At 41.2% G+C, this 20838-nt stretch overlaps 1 protein-coding gene across 6 annotated transcripts in view; it reads right to left on the bottom strand.

Moving 5' to 3' along the window:
• Ptpre (protein tyrosine phosphatase, receptor type, E) overlaps positions 1-20838 on the bottom strand; it is a 149329-nt gene that overhangs the window by 61554 nt on the left and 66937 nt on the right. The gene's annotated exons all lie outside the window — the stretch shown is intronic.

Raw genomic sequence — 20838 nt, 5'->3', positions numbered from 1 at the left:
GAGACACAATGAGAAACAGTGCCCATACCACTCCAGGGGCACACTGAGAGCCCACAGTGGCTGCCCAGTTGCTCTCCCTTGGCTGCCTGCCCAGCATCTTCCACTTGCCCCATACCCTATCACTCCCTGGTGGCCCTTGTGCATGTCAGCTGTTGCCTTCTCAGACATACCCAAGGGGGCCAGGAACAAGCTGCACACTCTGGTGTTCTCCTATCACCTCCACAAGCTTTGCCTCATCGTTCACTCATTGTCTTTAAAAAGTCAAATACATTTTTGTTGAAATGAAACTATTGTCAGTGTATAAAGGAAGACCAGCATCACTAGCTTGGCTAGAGATGACCTCAGCAACCATCCCTGCAAAGATGGGCTCTGAGATTCTGTGGAAGCACTGACCCTATGATGGCTCTTAGACTAAAGTCCACTTTCTCTCTACTAAAAAGGAAGATAAGCAAGTATCAGGTGGGGATTATGGGGATGCTTGAATTAAACCAAGTCTTTCTCCATGAGTGTGAAGAGCATGGGAAGAGAAGGAGGGAGGAAGAATGTGTTTTCTTCATGGACCAATGCCTTTCATGTTATGTTCAAGGTCCATCCAAACCGCCCTAGGGCAAAAGTCCTGTGCACTGAAAGACTTGATCCAGAAAGTAAAAAGAGGACCTACAGAATGGGTGAACGTATTTTCAAATCAATATTCTAATAAGGATTTAGGATTCAGAATATGTAAAGTTCTCTTAAATCCAACCAAAAAAGACAAATAACCACCCTGGGTTCAATTCCCTGTCCTACATTAAAAAAAGACAAATGACTTAAATTGACATTTTCCCAAAGAAGACCATGAATAGCCATCAAGCACATGGAAAAATATACACCATCACTAATCACTGGGGAGGTGTGAAACAAAATCAAAAGGACATAAGCTTTACACCTACTAGTATCACCATCATTTGGGGACGAGGGGAAGGAAAACAAGTTTTGGCAGGATGTGGAAGAATTGGAACCCTTGTATAATGCTGGTGACTACTGAAATGGTGCAGCCACTGTGGAAAAATTTGATGGTTCCTGACAATTTAAACATAATGCATAAACTTTACTCCTAGGTATATACCCCAAAGAACTGAAAACAGGAGTTAAAACAAAAGCTTGCACGTGATTATTCATGGAAACACTACTCACAATAGCAGAGAGCAGAAACAACCTAAATGTCATCTGCTAATAAATGGATAAACAGACTGACACATCGATGCAATGAGATATTTTGCAACCTGAAAGGAATGAAGTATTGATACCTGCTGCTTCACACATGAACTACAAAAACACATTGAATAAAAAAGAAGCCAGACAAAAGGTCCTATAGTGTATAATTTCACTTATATAAAATATCCAGAATATGTACATCTACAGAGACAAAAAAAAAACCAGATTGGTAGTTGCCAAAGATTGGGACATCAGGGGATTGTTTGATGGATACATGATTTCCCCTTGGAAAGATGCAGCTATGTCAGAACTAGGTAAATGTAATGGTTGCACAATATTATGAATGTACCGAATGCCTCTGAGTTTTTTACTTCAGAATGGTTAATTTTAGGCTATGTTAACTGTACCTTAATAAAGGCAAACCATCCAAGGACCAACACTGCAATGGTTTGAATATGATTCATCCTTGGAACTCATGAAAGAGATGACACCCAAGGTCATAAGTTAATGGTATTATGAAGGAGAAAACTTTTAACAGTGCTTTTTAGAGATGAAGCCTTTGGAAAGTGATTAGATTACATTAGATCACTGTGGAAGCCTCCATGACTGAATCCTGGTGGCTTTATCAGGAGAGCAGAAGAGACACACAGACAGGGACACATAGTCTGGGGGTGCCCTCTCCGCAGCTTTTCCACACAGCTTGGCTCTTGTACCTCCAGAGGCCTGGAAAAAATAAACCTCTTTTCTTTATAAAATAGCTTGCCTCCAATATTTTGCAATAGTAATGAAAAGCTAATACAAACATGTACTATGTGTGCTCTAGGATGAAAGACACACTCTTCAGCCTGGTATCCAAGATTCTCAGGGATAATGATATTTACAAGAATGATAATGAACAACATCTATTGAGTGTTACGCACAATGTTATTTCCTAAGTGCCTGGTATTGCTGGTTCATTTAACCCCCATGGCATTAAGAGATTGGAACTATTATTCTCCTATCTTATAGATAAGGAAATTGAGGCACAGAGATGGTGAGTCCCTTGCTGGAGTCATATAACTAAGCACATGACACAGTTTCCCTTCTGTGCACCAGGAAGGTGCCGTGGGTGGGAGGGGGTGGGGTGTTGGGAATGGTGATAAGGACGGCAATATCCCACAGAGCACAGGATTCCTGCAGCGGTTCCAATCTAGACTTTTTCCTCTTCTCTATTAATTGTTTCTCTTGATTAAATATGAATCCTACGCTCTGCGTAGGACTGTGTTAAATTACATAGTGAGCATGTATTGCAAATTACACTCATTATTAGAAGTTACATGGCGACATTTATACTAATTAAGTTGGGCTTGTTTCTTCAGCTCTAATTTTAAAACACTGGCAGGACTCCAGAGCCCTCTGTCCGAGTGTGAACTGCCACAACTGGGTGGAGCAAAATGTACTTTTCATTTTTTAAGTCTTCCAGATTATTTTACCCTTAAACACTAGTTACTAATATTATTACAGTATGCTGCTTCCTTTTTTCTTTTTCCTGTTTTCACACTATTATCAGGATGAATCAAATAGAGTATAGTTTTAAAATAAGAGTTATAAAGCATGTTATTAGAATCTACTGTGTTCTTTTTGATTACATTAGATGACAGTTTTTTTTTTTTTTTTTTTTTTGGTTTTTCTCCGGTACCGGGAACCGAACTCACGACCTTGCACTTGCCAGGCAGGCGCTTTTGCCTCTGAGCTAAATCCCCAGCCCCTAGATGACAGTTTTTAAAATGGTTTTCCCAAAGTAATAAAAAATGATCACCACCCAGTATAATTAGTAGACCATAAAGAAAGAAGTACCGTGAACCTTAGTCAAAGCCATGAGCTGTGACCCTGCTTACGCACAGGTGTACCGCTGAGGGTTGTGCCATGTTTATGGAGGAAGGTCCAGCACCACTTTACAGAGGTCAGGTTACCGCCTCAAGGGCTCAGCAAGGAAGTGACTAGCCAAGACTTCAACCTGATGTTTGATCCAAAACCTGTTCCATGTTTCAGTACATTAAAGAAAGTAAATGAAGGCTGGGGATATAGCTCAGTGGCCCAAGTGCCTGCCTGGAAAGCACAAGGTCCTTAGTTCAATTCCCAGTACCAGAAAAAAAAAAAAAAAAAAAGAAAGAAAGAAGGTAGATGAACACACATGGATACAGAGAAACAAATACCATCACATCCCATCACACATGCAATATGATAGCCAAGTGCCTAGAAGCGAGTTCCTGTTACGTCATTCATCCATTCATCTTCAGCCATTCAGAAATCACTGCTTAAGCACATGTCCTGGGCCATGCAGGATGCCAGGATCTGGGCACATGATGAGCCCACACAGGCACTTGCACTTGCTGCATGCAGGGTTCTGATATCACTGGCCTTTTCCGCCAACCCCTCCTTTGCACCTGTTTTCCATGGCTAGGGCCCCTTGGATTAGAGAGTGATTCTTGCTAGTGACTTTTTCCTCCAGAGCACTGCTTACTTACAGGCCTCCCTGGCAGCTCTCCTGCAGGAGGACACCTTTATATAGATTCCCTAGAAACACCTCGTCCTCTCCCATGCCCTCTGCATGTACTTGCTGATCTCAGGTCCCCACAGTCCTGAGAGGTCTTCGCAAAATAAACAGTAGGGGAACCATCCAGGCCAAGCTGCACATTCCACTCTTGTGACACTTGGATCTTCCCACCACAGGCGCATCCGCTCTGGATTTCAGTGTGGGGACAGCTGAGACTGTGGTTGCCTGGAGGTGCTAGGTCCTCCCCTAGGATAGATGGGAATGGTTCCTCCAAGGCAGGGGCTGGGCTCTATAGGGCACAGCAGCTGGTGACAGAACCGCAAAGCTCAGACAAGAGGAAAGGCTGCTGTCAGCTCTGCTTCTGCAGAAGAGACAAGGCACTTAATTATTGGGGGTAGGAAAGGATGAGAAGATGACCTCTGTAATATTCAGAGCCCTGTCTAATGTTTTTAAACTCTGACTCCGATTACAGATGAACATCAAGCTTCCTTGTGTTTGCCTGACTAATACATGGTGGCTGATTTTCCTAACACTATTATCTCCCCAGACCATTTCAGTGCCCCTGGGAAGTCCTCAGTGTCAGGGCATGGACTGCACAGTCATTAGTTTGCCCCTTTTAGGGAGACATTTCTTCAGGAGGTGAGACCCTAAGAAGTTATGCCAGCTCCTCCTCAGACACAGGGCTCGGGGGCCTCCTGTAAAAGACAAGTGGAAGGCACTGCACAGCACCACTGCAAAGCCCCCAAAGAAGTGATTCTGGGAGTAGAAGGATTTAAATTGCTATTAAAAGAGGACTGACCTCTCTTCCAAGATACCCAGACCCAGCCAGTGCATGAACTGGGATAAAATTCCATGCAAAGAAAGTTCCGACACTCTAATGGGGCCCACATTTTACCATGAGCTTTTCTCCAGCACACTGACAGCCAAGTCTCTCTGCATGGAAGCAAATGTAAAACTAAATGCTCCGTAAGAGCTTCTGACTTCCATAATGATACCCCTACTGTTTTCTGTGCACTGTTCCACACACAGTAAAGACACACACACACAAACACACACATACACACACACACATTTCCCTTTAACACAGAGCAACTGGGATAGAACATCAGTTGATCAGAAAGGAATAGAAACCATTTACCATTGTAAGTAAACAGGACTGGCTGCTTCCCCCAGCCTCTGCTAACATACAATTGTCAAATATTTTCTTAGAGAGAACAAAATAAAGTAAATATTAAAACTAACGGTAGATCCCATGCAGATGTTTCACATGGAGGCTTACATGCAGAGGGGCTGACCCATCATCCATGGTTCCAAGTAAAGCCATGGCTGTGCGACCGTGGCTTTCTGTCACTGGGCACCATCACCTACGGAGACATGAGGTACCTGACTATGTGACGCACATGAACCCTGGTAGAACTGTTATGGTACCATGGTGAGAGCTTATCCTTTGAGTGGAGTGCCAGAGCTTGTAAGGCCTTCCGCACTTTTCAGGAAGAACATCAGGGGTTGGGGATGAACTTATTTCAGTGAACCACCACACAGAATGAAGCCTGATATTCTCAGCGGGAAACCTGTTCTCATCATAAGAGTCAGCAACAATTCACAGGTGAGCTGTATCTGAGCTTACGCACATTATTATTATCATTAGTAGTAGCAGTTTAAAACCTATCTGAGCATTTAGCAAACATAGTCTGTGTGAGAACATTTACTATTCATTCAAAGGGATGCAGTATTAAGCCATTAGCAGGATGTCTTAAAAAGAGAGAGAAGAAAAACAACACAGCTAGAAAAAAAGCTCTCTCTCCAATTTTGGCTTGACATTTCCACTGGTTAATCAGTTTCATGTCAAGTATTTTCTCAAATGCTTTTAATATTTTTATATTAATTGAAAGACTCATGTCTAAAATTTTAACCATGTTCTCTTTCGTTAAGGTACTTCCAGTTCTTAAGTGCAAGAGAAATTACTTATATGTTCAACAGCAATTTAATGACATGAAAAGACACAAACAGGTATGAATCATTCGTAGAAAGCTGCTAACCTGCCACCTACATGGGTGTTACATTTTACAAACTGGTAGCAGAAGCTCATGCACAAATTTGACAGGAAATAGACTTGTTGTGACTTTCCTAAATTATCAATGAGTGGTGACATTAACTCTCACAATAAAAACTGTTGTAAAATGCATTTTTTCTCACAATCTAAAGCAGCAATAGAAGGAACGTTCCGGAAATCTCTGTATTGCACATCCACGGTTACTTACATAGCAGCCCCTAGGTGATCAACTCGTTCAAGCCCATGTCTGCAGCCCTGGAGTCTCACTGGCTGATAATTTGAACATTTCCAAGCAGTCTACTGATGCGAAAGGCAATGCATTATTTACGTGGGTATTCCCTTTGTAATTTTCCTTCTGAGCCTTCTGGCTGCTGGCACTCACACTATGTCATCAGAAACCAGAGCAAAAATCCAGTAGGGAAAAATTTACAGGAGACATCGCTTATCTCTTGTTGAAATAAATACCTAAAAATAAATTTATAATTCACAGCAACGTAGTGATTTTTTGTAAGCTTAAATCAGCAAGAAAGACAGCATAAAATCCTGTCTAGCTGTACTTGGCAATCCCATCTGGGTAAGCAGAAGCCTTCTGTGCACTGGGCTTAGAAAGAGACAGACAGCTACAGCACCCTGCTCTGGGGACAAGTTGGAGTCATAGCCCCCAGGGAGAAAGAAAGGACAATGAGCAGCCTCAGTCATGGTTTTCCCTTGTGGCTGAGATTTAGCTTTCAAATAAAAGTCACTGCTGATGATACGCTTTCAAAGGGTGCTTTCAAAGCAAAACTAATTGAACTACAACATGAAGTGAAACAACCGTGAAGGAAAAAGGCTCCTGAGCACTTGTATTGGTGCCTTTCTTCAAACATGGTCCAGAGTTTTTAATTGTAGTAAGTGCACTTAACATGAAAGACACACTTCTACCTAACAGTGAAGTGTACAATTGTACAGACTCGTTGAGTGTGGGCACGATGCTATACAGTAGGCCTCCAGGCTCCTTCTAGCACAACCGAAACTTTACACCTGTCAACTAGCAACTCCCCATTTTCCCTTCTATTTCAGGCCTGATGCTGCCTCAAAGAGATAATTTCTCACATCAAACTTATCTCTCTCTCTCTCTTTTTTTTTTTTTGCTTCTACAGCACTTCCTAAAATAAAAAAGGAAATGTGGTCTTGAGGTTTTACTCTCTATTCCTTTATCTGAAAATCTGAAGCTCCTGATGTCACCTTGTCTAACAAAGTCTTCCTTCTCATGTGATGAGCATTTTTTTAAGTAGCTTATTTCAGATTCTCTAGGAAGAATCATATCCCTGGGAATGTGGCAACTTCATGAGGTGTGCTTCCCCATGATGAGGCTATGCATGGTGGAATGAGGGACGTGTGCGGAGTTCCAACACAATTTCAAGTCATTCAGAAGGGATGGGGTCATTCACGCACTGAAGCAGCACATTGTGCTGGGAGAATGATTTGCTGTGATGTCTTTTCTTTGAAAGACTATTATAATTCCTGTGAGCAGCCTAGGCAGTAACTATAACTTTATTCCAAGAACCTGATTTGAAATACATTTTACTGAACACTTTTCAGGAGCCAAGGGCTGTATTAGATACTTATATACTTCATTTCATTATACTCACTATTATTTCTGCCTCCCATAAAGAAACAAATCTAGATAGAAATGGACAAGCTGTAAAAGATGGCAACATAGGTCAACAAAGATCCTAGAAATACATTCTGTATGGCAGGGACAGGGACTAAGCTTTGGACAGGAACAGCGTGGATGGAACACTGCCACTTCACCAGCAGCTTCCCAAGTCACTGCCATGCACTCCTCGGTGGCCAAGATTATCATATTAGTTGTCTGCAAATCCATTTGTTTTCTGGAAATTCCCCTTCCCATTCATTTAATGTTGATCAGGAATTTCTGAAACAATCAGTGAAAAACATCTCCACTGCAAACAACCAACGCTACTGACTGCAACAGGATTTGAGATCTCTTTTATTCCCGAAGGGGGCCATTATTTCCACTGGTTACCATGGTGATGTTGCAGTATTGCTGCTGTGTGTTCGATTGCTTCCCATCACAGTCACAATGTATACTGAAATCAAGCCATTTGCTTAACATGGTACAGGTTTTTTGGAAAACAAACACCTAGCTGTATGGTTAATCAAACTCTTAGCTTCATCCTACACTGGTGATAAGCTGACACAGATGAAAGCATCTGTGTGTGCTAGTGTAGATATGATGGATGGAGCAGGACTTTACAAAGGAAGGAACATCTTAAAATATATTAATTTATTTTCTTCATTAAGCAACTTCATGAGAGTTCTTACTATTGTCAATAACTTAAATGGTTTTTGAAGAGCAGAAGTACTACAGCTAGAATGAAGAACAACTTATGCTGTTGTTGGGAGTTCACATTAGTTGATCTTTGCTATATTCACTCTTGAATGTGCTTAGTTCCACCATTTGTGCATCTATCTTGTTTTTTATTTACAGCTAGTACACACACACACACACACACACACACACACACACAGGAGCTGTACGTTCTTGCATTAATTCCTCAGATCTACAATCTGCGGTCTTTCCCTTAGAAAATAGGAATATTATTGATTCGGATTTCTCAGTCTCCGATACCTTGATTTCCTGAGGGATGGGTTACTCAAGTGCTGAGCTAGAGTTGAATTCAAGGATGCTGATATCTTGAGGTTACAGCCTATGAAACCAGCTTGTGGGAGGGGTGTTGACACCTTAGCCCTGAAGCAGCAGGACAGGGGCAGCTGCCTTGAGAGCAGCAGGTAACAGCCTCCCTTTGGAGCACCTGAACTTCCTAGTTTTACCTTCTCAGTACATACAGTTTATCCGGATGCTTAGGACAGCAGTCGGCTGCTGCCTTGGCCTCTTACTGTAAATGCTTTTAAGAGCTGGCTTCAGCTCCTGACTAGGAGTGTTAATCAAAAGGGGAGCAATAACCTGGATTCAGAGACTGCTATTTGGAAAAGTAGGTAATTGTTGGCCTTCAAGGAACATATTAAATCTAAGTTTGTCAAAATTAATTATGTTAACTGAGTTTGAGTCATTTTGACTCTGCACTCTGCCCTTTTCCCCTCCTATTTCTTTGGTTTTTTTTTTTTTTTTTTTTTTTTGTTTTTTATTTTAGAAATTAAAGGAGGAAAATACTAACAGACCGACAACATTTTACAAAATAGCATAGGATCAGTTTTCTTTGGTTTTTGCTTGTGTCCCTTCCCCCTCCCTTGCTCCCCTCTTCCTCCCTTCTTCCTTTCCTTCCCTTCCCTTCCACTGCATTTCCTTCCTTCCTTCCTTCCTTCCTTCCTTCCTTCCTTCCTTCCTTCCTTCCTCCCTTCCTCCCTTCCTCCCTTTCTCCTTTCTTCCCTCTCCTTTCTTTCTTCTCCATGACACTATTAAGATTAGCCCAGTTGAGACTGAGAAGTTTTGTTGTTTTAGAAACACAAAAGAAAACACTCTCCACATAGGAAAGAATGTTGTGGGGGCCTCAGAAACTGAAGCTTCTATAATCAATGGACACACTTCTTACAACACCCACTTCAAAAAAGAAATGAGGGTTGTGACATTTACAGTCACTCCCAGCAGGCTGGACCTGCCAGCTCCACATTCGTGACTGCAGAGCCTGCCTCTGGTGACAGCCATTGCACAACTCTGCTTCCTTCCTTCCTCATTGGAAAGAAGCTTTTTCCTGACTTCCGTTCCTACCACAACATGAGGCCTGGGGCTGAAGCTGGCAGCTAGGAGCTGTACTTGGGGGGGCGGGCATTTATTGACTTGTATCCTCTATTTGCAGGGCCATCATTAGAAAAGCTGGGAGCCTCAGATGCACACATTCTAAAAAGGATTCTCAAACTGGAGATTGTATTGCTAGAAATGAGCAGTTGGCATATACTTTAACCCAGTAATTAGTATGATGCCAGAAAAATAGGGACTCGCTGCTTTTGTTCACACCTTGTGTGCAGAGATGCAGCATGAAACAAGCCCCTGCCCAAATCCACTCTTCACTGTTTTCTATTGGGAAAGTAATGATTTTAACAACGCAGATTGTGAAAGCTTCCACTGAACGTACAGTTGTCGGAATGGGTGTTTTAGCCCTTGAAACTGCCTCTGGTGAAACAGGTAAAGTTACATGTTGCCAAGCAACGAAGCCTTCCAACACTGCCTGTCCTTTGAGAAGCTCACTCCCTTCCAAATAATTAGACATCATTCACTGTTTCACATCCACACTGGGAATAACACTGGAGACTTGACATCATCCTGAGATGAAAAATGAATCAGCTGACTCCTGGCAACAAGATGTCCATGATACAAATTTTCCCAGAGAAATATGACTGTCTCCCAAGGCTGGTAGGCTAGAAAGGAGCAGGCGGGGCAAACGGCCTGCTGAACTCACTGAGAAAGCTCCCTCATTCATGTTAAGGTTCACTGTTGAAAAAAGAGGTCAAATCCATCTGGTTCAAGGTGGCCTGGTATCTTTTTTCAGTGTGTGTGGTGTATGTGTGGTGTATGTGGCTGTAGGATAAACATGAACAGAATGCTAAATGAGGCACATTAAGAACAATTAGATTTGTGACCTGACAGTTTTCCTTTGATGCTCAGCAAATTCACCGCAACTGTAAGCAGTACTTAGTTTAGCCATCCTGTTATCTCTCCCAGAAGAATTAATCCGATGTTGCAGTACTGCTGGAAAATGGGCTTTCACTTAGGTGTTTACAAGAGTATATTGCACAGTACTGTTAATAAAATCATAGAAGACCTTGGATATTGTCCAATTCTGAGCCCAGTATCAGAGTGGACAATCAGCGGTACCTGGTCATTCTGTGGTGCTATTCTAGATCCACGGGCCAAGAGAGTGTGAGGCCTTGGGGACCTGCCTAAAACCTTCACATGACAGCCTTAGGAGGCAAGTGCCTCCCTTGTTGTCAGGTACCCTGATAAGGGTGGAGATGGTGTTTGAACTTGGTCTCCTGCCTGCCCAAGTTCTGGCATCCCTGCACTCTGGAACCTTTCTTCCTGACAGTAACTGCGGATTACCCTTGGCTTCAGAGTACACAGAAATGGCTCCATCTAGTTCAGAGGTTAACAGTAGGGACTTAGAACAGCAGTGCCCATGTTCAAGTACAGAGCATCCCAATGCACCCTAGCAGTGTGACATCGAGCACAGCACTGGATGAACAATGAGAGCTCACCTCACCTGCACCTAGCTTTCAGTATTGTTTGTCATACCCCGCAAGTCCTGGGGAGAAACAAGAAACTCAGATGAATGAAGAAAATACTGAAAGGTTAGGTGAAAAAGACCTCAATGTGTAAAATATATAGTGTTAGTCTCAACTGACCCAGAGTTATGGTGTGGGAACTTGGAATTAACACTGTGTTCCTTGTTATCTGTGTAATGATTAAACTCCCTGAATTTCAAGTTGGTACGTTTTTGGCATTGTTTAACCTGTCACGGAGAATTACATTCAGAAACCAAGTCTCCCCACATTCTTTTTTTCCACCAGCACGAGAGCACCATTATCCCCAGCAACTCCCTATGCTCGCTTGCCCAGCAGCTTGAGTTTCCTTGACTGTGCTTTGTGTACTGGTGATATCTCAACAGCTCCTAGATGAAAAGGCTACTCCAGTGGCAATATTGCATACTTCCTCCTAGCTTGCCATACCTTCTGGGTAAGTTCAGCATGAAGTGAAGCACGCTGTAGTCTCCAGGAGAAATGGGTGGGGAACACTAACAAAACTAGGCAGCCTGGTCCATCTGGTGCTTGAGCAACCTTGTCCTCACTAACCAGTGGGCGGTTTGTCTCAGGAGTAGGCTTGTCACTTGTCCCTCACTATTTCCCATCTTCATCCTCAGAACAAAAACTGAGAGAAGTGTTTTGGATTCCCCTCCCTGAAAAGAAAAGTGTGCTAGTCTGCTGCATAGGGAGCTATCCTGCCTCTCTTGGGGCAGAGGCCCTTCTCACCAACTGCTATTCCTCCAGCCTGAGGTATCACAGCACCACAGCACTGGCGCTGAGGGTAAGTTCACTCTTGTTGGTGTATAAAACCTATAGTTAGTACCAGGGTATATCTTAGAAAATGCCTTTAAGTGACTGATTTATAAACACATCAAAACACAGAAATTCAATGCTAGGAGGTGGCTTTGGTCAGCGGGCACATCCACTTAATTCTTGGAGATCCTCAAGTGAGGGGTCTGGAAAGAGACAAGTCACATGCCATCAGACACCCAAATGGAACCAAAACATGCAGTCTTGGCCTGGTGGGAGTTGGGCAGCACAGACCGGGAGCAAAGCTCTTCCCTAAGTTTAGGCAGAGAGTGACTCGGACACATGAACGTGCATTTGACACCTTCCTGCATGGCTGCAAAATACAGAAAACCAAACTTGGCCACATTCTTGAAAGAATTCACTGACCCAAGTCTGATGTTAGATCAAATCACTGAAGGCTAACTGAGACATACTTATTTATACTCTTCTTACTCCAAAAAGCAATGTAAATCTTAATTGTAAAGTTAACAATTGCAATAAAGTCTTAATTGTAAAGTTATTATTCTTGTACCATCACCTGTATGAGACCAAAGGGCAAGATCTCTGTCTGGAATGTCTGCATTCTCATGGGACAAAGAATGATAAACACAACAGTCTAGACAGTGGTATATGTTTCCACAGAAATATCAAGACAGTAAGACAGGGTGGCAGGAAGTAGCTGGGGCTGGCAACAGGTAGGGAGCATTAGGTAGGGTGGGCAGGGAAGAGCTTACCAGACAATGATAAGGTAACCTTGGAGAATTGGAGCTCTGGCTATAAATAAAATTATGTTCCTGTGGAAAAGAGGGTCTTCCTGCACCTGTCCACAGGTGAGTACATCAGCACAGAGCTCCTTTGCATGTCCAGGGTTGCCTTCAGCCCTGCACCTAGCTGCCGCTATTGCCAGTAAAGCTCAACACTCCAGGCTTCATGCTCTGAACCACTGGCTTGAAATTCCTCATAATACTTTTATCTTTGAATTTGCATTTGCCAATAAAAATGAGGCAGTGGGGCGTGTACCCATGGCTTGGGGCCTTGATCACACCTCATCTGCCTTCTGCCATAGCCCCAGGACACGTTCCTGACTGGCAGCTTTCAGGCCCTCACCAGCACCTCCACTGGCCCCTGCCCATCCATGCAGCACTCTGGGGCCAGGCACAGGAAGGTGGGGGCTGGCTGTGCTCTTTCCACTTGCAGAACCCAGGGCCAGAGAGAATTCCCATGCCTGAAGGAGCGTGACATTAAATAGGAGATAAAATGAAACAAAATAAATACTGCTATGACAGGTCCAGGGGGGAAGCACAGAAGCAAAACAAAAGCTTTCTCCTCCTGCTTTTTGAACAAGTGACCCTGAAATTCTTGCAGTCAGCCCTGTTAGTGCTAAGTACTGCCTAGGGTGCCTAGGGTGCCTCAGAGATCACACCCCCCCATGCCAGTCCAGTCATCCAATCACTTATTCTTAGGTTCCTCAGACCCTCTAGGTGCTGGGAAAGCCCTGGGGATGTAAAGACAATGAGTTCTTTTGCAGATTCATTTGTTTTCCTCTGGGAGCTGAGACTGGGTCCTCTATCCCATGTCACGGACAGGCATGAAGTGCAAATCTACTGTTCTCTATCCCTCTGTAATGATCCGACCAAGCAGTTTCAAGTTTGTTTGTTTGTTTGCTTGTTTGTTTGTTTGTTTCTTTCTTTCTTTCTTTTTCTTTCTTTCTTTCTTTTTCTCTCTCTCTCTTTCTCTCTCTCTCCCTCTCCCCCACTTCTCCTCTCTCATCCTCTCCTGTCCTCTCCCTCTTCCTCTCCCTCTCCCTCTCCCTCTCCCTCTCCCTCTCCTTCTTCTTGCTTGTTCGCTTGTTTCTTATGCAGTACTAGGAATTGACCCCAGGGCCTTCCACTGTGCTACATCCGCAGCCCTTTAAAACATTTTTTTTATTCTGAGGCAGGGCCTCACTGAGTTGCTACATTGTCCAGACCAGGCTCAAACTTATGTGTCCTGCCTCAGACTCCCAGAATGAAGTATGCATTTTTTACAGCTGAACTGATAGCTCTGTATCAGTAGGCCCTTCTGTGAGTTTGACTTTTCACATCTTAAGATTAGTATTTCATTCTCTTTTAGCCATGTCCTTGAAGAAAATCATTTACTGTGGATTTAAGAGCCTTAGAGGAGCAATGCCTGGGTCAATAACATTTCTTGGCAATGGTTGTCTATCTTTCACAGAATCTGAATTAAAAATTTCAGAGTTCTTTATATTCAAAAATATGAAATTATTTTGCTTTTATTCAATCAAGCCACTAAGTTCTATAGCTAGTAGCATTTCAAAATTTTCCAAATTTCCTAGAATAATACTATATGTAACAGCAGACACTGTCATAAAGTGAGTTACAACCCAGCTAAAATAAAGTAGTAAAATTTTTATCTTTAAGCTCAGAAAGGGGTCAAGTCAGCATATTTTGGCCAAAAAAAAAGAAAAGAAAAGAACAAACTTAATGCAAAAAGAAATTCATACACTGAAAATCAAAGGATGGAAAACAATCTTCCATGCAACAGGAACCCAGAAAAAAGCAGAGGTATTATGCAGATAATGTCAACTTCAAACCAAGAATAATCAAAAGTGGTACAGAAGTCCACTAAATATTTGTGAAAATATTAGGAGAAAACTTCAAGAGGAAGAAATAACAATCATAAGTGTGTACCAAGTACAGGAACACCCAACTATATAGGACAATTATTAATAGACATGAAAAATCAAACAAGCAATAACACAACTGTAATTGGAGATCTCAATAACCCAATGTCACAAAAAGATAGATCAACTAGACAAAAAATCAGCAAAGAAATATCAGAACTGAACCAAACCAGTGAACAAATGGACTTAGTAGATGTTTTCAGACTGTTCCACCCAACATCATCAGAATACACATTCTTCTCAGCTGCACATGGAATGTTCTCTAAAATATACCATATACTAGCCCACAGAACATACTTAAGTAAATGCAAAGGAATTGAAATTATCCCATACAAATTATCTGACCATAGCACAATGAAATTACAAATTAATGGCAAAAGAAACCACAAAAACTCCATAAACACATGGAAATTAAATAATACTCTTCTAAACAATCAATGAGTCACAGATAAAATAAAGGAAGAAATTAGTCAATATCTACAACTAAATGAGAATGTAGATACAACATACTGGGACCTATGGCACACAATAAAGGCAATCCTAAGAGAGAAATTTATGACAATCAATTCTCACATCAGGAAAACAGAATGAGCACAAATAAATAACCTAATGTTCCATCTCAAGCTTCTAGAAAAAGAAGTGCAAAACAAACCTAAAGACTATATAAGGGAGGAAATTATAAAGATCAGAGCAGAAATTAACACAATGGAAACCAAGAAAACAATACAAAGAATTAATGAATCAAAGAGTTGGTTCTTTGAAAAAATAAATAAAATTGATAAACCCATAGCCAAACTTACCAAAAAAAGGAAAGAAAAGACTCAAATTCATGTGTTGTGGAAGGATAAGGGTGACATCACTACAGATCCTATGGAAATTCAGAAGATAATCAATACTTTCTTCAAAAATCTCTACTCTCATAGGATGGAAAACAGAAGAAATGAACAGATTCCTAGACATGTATGAATTACCAAAACTGAATCAAGAAGATATAAAAATTCCCAATAAGCCAATCCCAATTAATGAGATTGAAAATGTAATTAAAAACTTACCAACAAAGAAAAGCCCAGGTCCTGATAGAGTCATTGCTGAATTCTATAAGAAATTTAGAGAAGATCTAATGCCAATACTCTTCAAACTCTTTAATGAATTTGAAAGGCAAGCAATACTCCCTAACTCTTTCTGGGAGGCAAGTATTATCCTGATACCTAAGCCAGAAAAAGACTCAACCAGAAAAGACAACTATAGGCCGATCTCCCTAATGAATATAGATGTAAAAATCCTCAGTAAGACACTGACACAGAATTCAACAAATTATCAAGATTATACATCATGACCAGTTGAGGTTTATCCCAGAAATGCAGGGATGGTCCAAGATACACAAATCAATAAATGTACTATACCATATTGACAGAGCCAGACACAAAAATCACATGATCACCTCAATAGATGCAGAAAAAGCATTTGATAAAGCTCAGTACTAATTTAGATAAAAACCCTACAGAAAATTGGGATGCATAGTCTTTATCTCAAACTGATAAAAGCCATCCACGATAAACCAATGGCCAACATCGTACTAAATGGACAAAAACTGAAAGCCTTCATTCTAGAATCAGGAGCAAGACAAAAATGTCTACTATCACCACTCCTTTTCAACATAGTTCTGGAAACATTAGCCAGAGCAATTAGAGAAGAGAGAGAAATAAGAGGTATAAGGATAGGAAAGGAAGAAGTTAAATTATCATTATTAGTGAATGACATGCTACTCTGCATAAAAGACCTGAAAAACTCCACCAAAAGACTCCTAATTTGGTCAATAACCAAATTCAATTGTACGGCTGGATACAAAGTCAATGCATACAAAAATCAATGGCATTCTTGTACACAAACAATAAACTGATTGAGAGAAAAATTAAGAAAACCACACGATTCACAATAGCATACAAAAAATGAAATACTTAGGAATCAACCTGACAAAGGAGGTAAAAGATCTACAGAGTGAAAATTACAGTACTCTGAAAAAAGAGATCAAAGAGGATATTAGAAAATGGAAAGATATCCTTGCTTATGGATAGGAAGAACTAACATAGTGGAAATGGCCATACTTCCAAAATTGTTGTACAGATTTAATGCAGTGCCAATCAAAATACCATTAGCATACCTCACAGAACTACAGAAAATGTTCCTAAAATTCATCTAGAACCAGAAGAGACCTAGAATAGCAAAGGCATTCCTAGGCAACAAAGACAAGTCAGGAGGCATCACAATCCCTGGCTTGAAATTATACAACAAAGCTATTGTGATAAAATCAACATGAAACTAGCAAAAAAAAAAAACAGACCTCAGGACCAATGGAACAGATTAGAAGATGTGGACATAACTACAAACACACTCAGCCACCTTATCTTTGACAAAGAGGCCAAATTTGTTCACTGGAAGAAAGGTAGCCTCTTTAATAAAGGATGCTGGAAAAATTAGCTGTCTATATGCAAAAGATTAAATGTCTATCATCATGCACTAAGCTAAAGTTAAAATGGGTCAAAGATCTAAATATTAAAACAAAAACACTAAATCTACTGGAAAGGAAAGTAGGTTGAAGTCTTGAAGACATAGGGGTAGGGACAGACTTCATGAAGAAAACCCAAACTGCATGGGAAACACTTCAAAGAATCAACAGCTGGGATCTCTTCTTATTAAAAAGCTTTTGTGCTTCAAAAGAAATCACCAATAGCATGAAAAGACAGCCCTCAAAGTGGGAAAGCATTTTACTTAACTGTCCCTCTGACAAAGGGCTTATATCTAGAATATATAAAGAACTGGAAAAAATCAGACCCTCCCAAATTCAAAGACCCAATAAAAAAATGCACATCTGAGATGAATACATACTTCTCAGATGAAGGAATACAAGTGGCAAATAAATGCATGAAAAAATGTTTAACATTATTGATCATTTGAGAGATGCAAATTAAAACAACTCTGAGATTTCATCTCACCCCAGTAAGAATGGCTATCATCAAGAAATCAACCAACAACAAATGCTGGGAGGGCTGTATTCAGTATTTAGTTATCTGACAGCACAGCACTGGGATCTCTGATGAGGGCCCATCAGTACAGAGGGCAATGGAGGTTGTTGCTGCAGTTGTGGGGTAAAAGGAACCCTTCTCCACTCTTAGTGGGAGTGTAGACTGGTGCAACCACTTTGGGAATCAATCTGGAGATTCCTCAAATAATTAGGGTCAGAGGTCTCATCTAACCCAGCTATTCCCCTTCTGGGTATTTCCCCAGAAGAATTAGAAACATCATAACACAGTAATACGTGTACACCCATGTTTATAGCAGCACAATTTTCATAGCAAAACCTTGGAAACAACCCAAATGCCCATCAGCTGAGGAATGGATAAAAAAGATGTAGTATTTTTAAACAACGGAGTATTACTCACCTATAAAAAAGATAAACTCAAGGTTTTTATAGATAAATGGTTGCAACTAGAGACAATTCTCCTAAGTGAAATAAATCAGACTCACATGGGTAAACATCATATTGTCTCCCTAGTGTAAGAACCTGAAAGTAAATAAAATCTGAAAGGTACAATAGATATTGTGAAAGGAAAGAAACTGCTCAAAAGGAATGACTAACTAGGATGAGGGAAAGGAGAAAAGAAGGACGGAAGGGAAAAAATATATATACACACAAGATAGTTATGATAATTGTACTCCTAATTTCTATTGGTTTATTGAAAGGAATAGTTAATATTTACTTGTTTGATTGATCTTGCATACCTATATCTAGTAATCTGAGCAACTATTTTGAAGATAATAATACATAATACAACAACCATTGTTAATTTTCTATCATCTTGTTTTGAAATTCTGTATAGTTTTTATTGTTTTTGTGCTGTTTTATTTTTGTTATTTTGTTTCTATCCTTTTCTCTTTAAAATAATAAAGACAATTCTTATTTCAATATTTTTACAAATGCTTAGCTGTAGTACTTGGTTTCTTGTCCAGATATTTGGTTTTTAAAGAGGTACCCAAGAGCTGGGCGTGGTGGTTCACGCCTGTAATCCCAGCACTTGGGAGGCTGAGGCAGGAGGATTGTTGTGAGTCTGAGGTCAGCCTGGGCTACAAAGTGAGCTCAAGGCCAGCCTAAACTGCATAGTGCGATCCTGCCTCAAAAAAAAAAGTATCCTGATTGGTTATACAGTACTTGAATTTGTGATCAGAAATTTGGATTTCTGATGCAATATTTGGGTTGCAGACATGGTACCCAGGTTCCTGGAGAAGGTATTTGGGTTTCTGACTTGGTATTTAGGTTTCTGATTCAGCATTTGGTTATCTGACAACACAGCACTGGGATCTCTGATGAGGGCCCGTCAGTACAGGGGGCAATGGAGGTTGCTGCTCCAGGCCTGTTGTCTGGCTGCTGGAGCTCCTGGCTGCTGGTACTTGAGTTCCATTTACCTGGGACAGCTGGTAAGCAGCCATCCTTGTGCAAGGTGTTCCCTCTGCACGGATGCTCAGCAACAGCAAGCTCAGAGCCCAGGACTGACAAGAGCAGATTGTTTTGGATCTGGGGATGTGGCTCAGGGGTAAACACTTGCCTAGCATGCATTAGGGCCTGGATTCCACCCCTGGCATCAAGAAAAAAACCAAAACACAAAACAGCAGATCATCTCAAGAGAGAGCAACACCTAATTGCCATCCTTTGTATTTTTTAGTATCCTCACTTCTAGCTTAGACTATATTTTTTGAGCAATTAATTTTGTGCTAGAACTTTTCTATTTCCTCCAGGGCCCTGGCTTGGAGAGAATTCCAGACCCTTGCAGAGGAGTCTCTAGGGCAGCTGAGGAGACTGACATCCTAGAAGCTGATGACTTGATGACAGCCATGCAGTGAGCTAGCTTAGAATCCTGGGCTCCTGCCCTCGACAGCCTGGCTTCTGCTCCTTCAGCTCTTATTTCGTCATGACTGACTCCATAAATAGTCCTGTTACCCTCCAGTCTTCCTTTTTGGTTTCTCCTGTGATTTTTACCTTCCCTGCTGCTGCCTGTGGACACTTTTAGATGGTTTTATTTATAATTCTCATGGACCAGAAGGGGCTGCCAGAGCCTAGCTACTAAGACAAAGACCACTTGGAGTATAGGAGATCATCTCCTCTTTAGAGAATATTGCTGTCACATGATTGCCATTTCCTAGGAACCTTGTGACAGGTTAAATACCACCTCGTAAGGGATATGACTATGTCCCTTTGTTTCCAACGCTGAGCGCCACATTACTCAGTTTATATAAAAAATAATGTTTTAAAGGAAACATGACTTAATTCTCAGCTCAACAGGAGGAAAACACACAGCCATGGGCAGTGAATCAGTCATTAAAAATTAAATCAATCCGCCCACAACAGGAAACAGTATAACAGAATGTCAGTGCTGGCTTCAAATTGGAAAGAAGCCAAAAATAGGTTTGGAAAATTGTGATTCTTCTGAATGTGATCTTGCTCCAGTGGTGTGCATTTGGGACCTCTAACTTTATCCCAGCAACGTACAGTTTCCAATCTGACTCCTACTGAGAACTCCCCCAAGAGGGGGCAGGGAAGTCCTCGGGATGTCCATGGTTTCCAAACAGACTAATTGGCCTTCAAGTGAACCACACCTGCAACTAAAATAAACCATCATGTATGTGGCTTCTATCCCAGAACTATTTGCCGGAATGGATCTCAGAACAGTGAGGAAACTACCTTTGTTTTGTTAACTAATGTTTGTATTTGATGTTTAAAATCAAAATCCATGGATTTACAGCGTTTACTTCCTGCAAATAAGCAACACTATGGAAAGAAAATGACTGTTTTTCAAATACATTTTTCCATTAATAAAACTCTCTTCCAAATGCTCTTGCTTGTTTTGGGAAGCAGCGAGAGAGCAAATGCGGATGAGGGGGCAGGGAAAGGAAATGGCACAGGGCAGCTGCTGATTGTCAATCGAAGATGATCAAATATGTACAACCTTATCCAGGAAGGGAAGGGGTGAACACCACTGTCAGCAGGCCTGGTTGATACACAGCAGTCACTGCTTTATGGGGATTTCTGTCATTAACTCCAAATCCAGATAAGCATCACCATACATCATAGAATTTTGCGTTTTAAAGAGACCTTTAAAAATTCACACCCAGCCCTTTATTTTTAGACAAAGGAGTGACTCAGAGTGAGGAATTGACAACTCTAAGTCATTCAGCTTTCTAGAATCAGAATATTCCTATCCAAGCCTTTTTTAAGCTCCTGTGTAAAACACACATTTATACTGGATTTGAATATTAGCCTTCCACTCC

Source organism: Chinchilla lanigera, unplaced genomic scaffold, assembly GCF_000276665.1.
Source record: "Chinchilla lanigera isolate Chin_1 unplaced genomic scaffold, ChiLan1.0 scaffold00076, whole genome shotgun sequence".
Classification (NCBI taxonomy): Eukaryota; Metazoa; Chordata; class Mammalia; order Rodentia; family Chinchillidae; genus Chinchilla; species Chinchilla lanigera.
Note: the sequence above shows the minus strand (reverse complement) of the source record. Positions and strands in the feature narration are given on the sequence as shown.